Source organism: Varanus komodoensis, unplaced genomic scaffold, assembly GCF_004798865.1.
Source record: "Varanus komodoensis strain SLA01 unplaced genomic scaffold, ASM479886v1 scaffold44_1, whole genome shotgun sequence".
Classification (NCBI taxonomy): Eukaryota; Metazoa; Chordata; class Lepidosauria; order Squamata; family Varanidae; genus Varanus; species Varanus komodoensis.
Window position 1 is genome coordinate 489,963 of NW_025336009.1, and position 3,092 is coordinate 493,054.

A 3,092-nucleotide genomic window follows, 5' to 3' on the forward strand; every position below is an offset into this window, starting at 1 on the left:
TTTTATATGCTGTGGACAGAAATGTATACATTTCAGTCATCCTGTTAATTCATATTTTCACAAAAATTTGCCCAAAGCGGTTTGTGACATGTGTAATGAGCAATAACAGTCACATGGAGATGGGTAGAGACCTGTTCTCCCCTGCAGAGGAAGGCAGGACGCACTCCAACGGAGCAAAGCTCAGGGAGCCAAGTTTCCATTTGGATGCCAGGAAGCACTTCCTGACAGTCAGGACCCCGAGGGTGTGGAATGGGCTTCCACGGGAGGTTGTTGGGGCCCCATCGGGGAGGGTGTTCAAGGATAGGCTGGACGTCCACATGGTGGGCATGTCGTGAGCGGAGCCGGCTGGTGCCGGGGGTCAGACTAGATGGCCTGGGAGGCCCCTTCTGACTTGCTCTGTTTTCTTTGTTTCTATGTTTCATTTAATTCAAAATGTAAAACATAATTTTAATTATTGCAAATATCAACCATGACAGCACCATACTAATTCTTTACATCACAGTATAAATAAAAATAATTAATTTTTCTTATGTCCAGCATTTATACCATGCCTTTCTTGTAAATATTCAATGAGGCTTACTTACAGGGGCTGTTTGGTTATATGTATCTAAAACTACTGCATAAAGCAACAATGCAATCTCATCCTCTCTATCAGCAGGGTTGCCACTGCAAAGTGCCAGTTCCAGGAGGAACTGTTTGGGTTAAGTGTCCCTTTACAAAGCGAAGGGCTTGTGGACTCCCTTCTATAAGACGCTGGAGAGCAAATCAGGGAAGAACCACAGCAGCACACCAAGCCCTTTCACCCATGTATGCTGAGGATCATCTGGAGAAGCATGGGGGACTTGGGCTTGAATAGGCACAACTTCACCTATCTAGGACTTAGCTCTGCTTTCTTTACTCATTTGGAACTGGAGGTAAATGAAATTTGACCAAGTGGAAGCGCTGAACTCACAAGTAACTAGTCCACTACAATTGTTTTGTGCCGTTTTCCTACTACTCCTGATTCTGAAACAACCTTCTGATTTGTGCTGAACCTTTTAGACACAATTAGTAACTATCCCATTGAATCCTTCTCTTTTTCTTCATAAAGGTTTCAACTAACTTCCCATCAGCATGTTCCACTGAATGCTATAACTATTTAACTACAAAACAGAAATGTCAATTAGTGAAGTCAAATTAGTGAATATTATGAATTTATACACAGCTTGATCAAATGTCAAGTATAAGTAATATGTAAATAATCTTGTCTTATTATCAAGGGTGTTTTTATATTCTTCTTAGAATATATGCTCATCATTTTGGAAATTGTAAGTTTATTTAGTTATGGGTGCTAGAAATTATGAAAACCTAGTCTGAGAAGGGGAAAAGGCTCAGATAAGCTTAAATGCAGAGTTCATAAAATGTGTGCAAATTTAATTAATTTGAAGAAAGATTGACTGTAAATATAAAAACTTCAGTGCAAGCATTTCACAGTATCATTGAAATTAAAATATATGAGAACAGAGTGGGGAAATTAATGAGATAAGGATTTGATGAAAAAAATTAATGAACAATTTTGATAGACAAGCCATCATTCACACTAAAATTCAAAGGATTTTCCAGCAGTATAACGACCAAACGGTTTATTGTGTAAAAAAAACCCCAATTATTAAACATTATGAACAGAAAGACAGTATCGAAAGATGAAACATAGAATTGAAGAACTAAGTTTGAAATGAAAACTTTGGCCTAAAACTGTGGATATAAAGGAAAAAGCAATGGAAACATAGAGAACCTGAGTCCTCAAACTATGGCCCGGGGCTGGATCCGGCCCGCCATGCCCATTTGGGCCTGCCGCATACGCGCCCCACCCCGCCACCACCCGCCTCACCTCGCATGCCGGAGGCAGCGGTTTGCTTGTTGAGAGAAAACGATCTCCAAGCAAGCAAGCAAGCTGCTGCCTTGTGTGCCCGCCTCGTGGCGCAGGCCCTCCCCTGCCTGCACCTCGCCTCACCTTGCCTTGTTGGGCACCCCGCCCCCGCCCTGGCCCAGGCGCACCACCTTTCCGGCCTGCACCCAGCCCTGGCACCTTTCAACTGACCCTCTGGTGGAAAAGTGTGACTACCCCGATATAGAACAAGGGAACCCAATAGAAACCTGTTTATTTATTTGGAAATTTTGTATGCCGTCCCATTTGCATAAGCCTCGGGACGGCTTCCAACATCATAAATAAACAGTCCTACAGATAAATATATATAAAAATCTGGATTCATCCTGGCTAAAAATTTAAAACCAATAAATAATATGAACAATTATTAAAATATCGTTTAAATAAAAAGGTCTTGGTCTGGTGCCGAAAAACAAATAACGATGGCGCCAGGTGTACCTCTCTGGGGAGCGCATTCCATAAGTGGGGCGCCACCGCAGAGAAAGCCCTCCTCCAGGTACTCACCCTCCTAATATCTTTCAAGGAGGGTTCCTGGAGGAGGGCCTCTGCCACCAATCTCAAGGGGTGGGAGGGCAAATAAGGAAGCAGGCATTCCTTTAGGTATCCAGGTCCCAAGCCGTTAAGGGCTTTGTAGGTAATAACCAGCACCTTGAATTGAGCCCGGACTTCGATGGGGAGCCAGTGAAGCTGGTGGAGGACTGGGGTTATAGGCGAGTAACGCCCAGTCCCCGTCAGCAACCTGGCAGCTCTATTTTGCACCATCTGAAGTATCCGGACTGTCTTCAAGGGCAGCCCCACGTAGAGCGCATTACAGAAATCCAACTGAGAAGTAACCAATGCATGCGTCACTGTCGCCAGGCAATCGTTCTCTAGGTGCAGCTGATGGATCAACCAAAGTTGAAGGAAAGCGCTCCTCACCACTGCAGTCACCTGAGCTTCCAAAGACAGCTCCAGGTCGAGGAGCACTCCCAAGCTGTGGACCCTGTCCTTTAGAGGGAGTGCAACCCCATTCAGGACAAGGTCCAAGTCACCTACCCTGGAGCTTGAACCACCCACCAACAGGACCCCTGTCTTGTCTGGATTGAGCTTCAGTTTATTGGCCCTCATCCAGCCCATTACCTCGGCCAGGCACCGGTTCAGTACAGCCACTGCCTCACCTGGATTG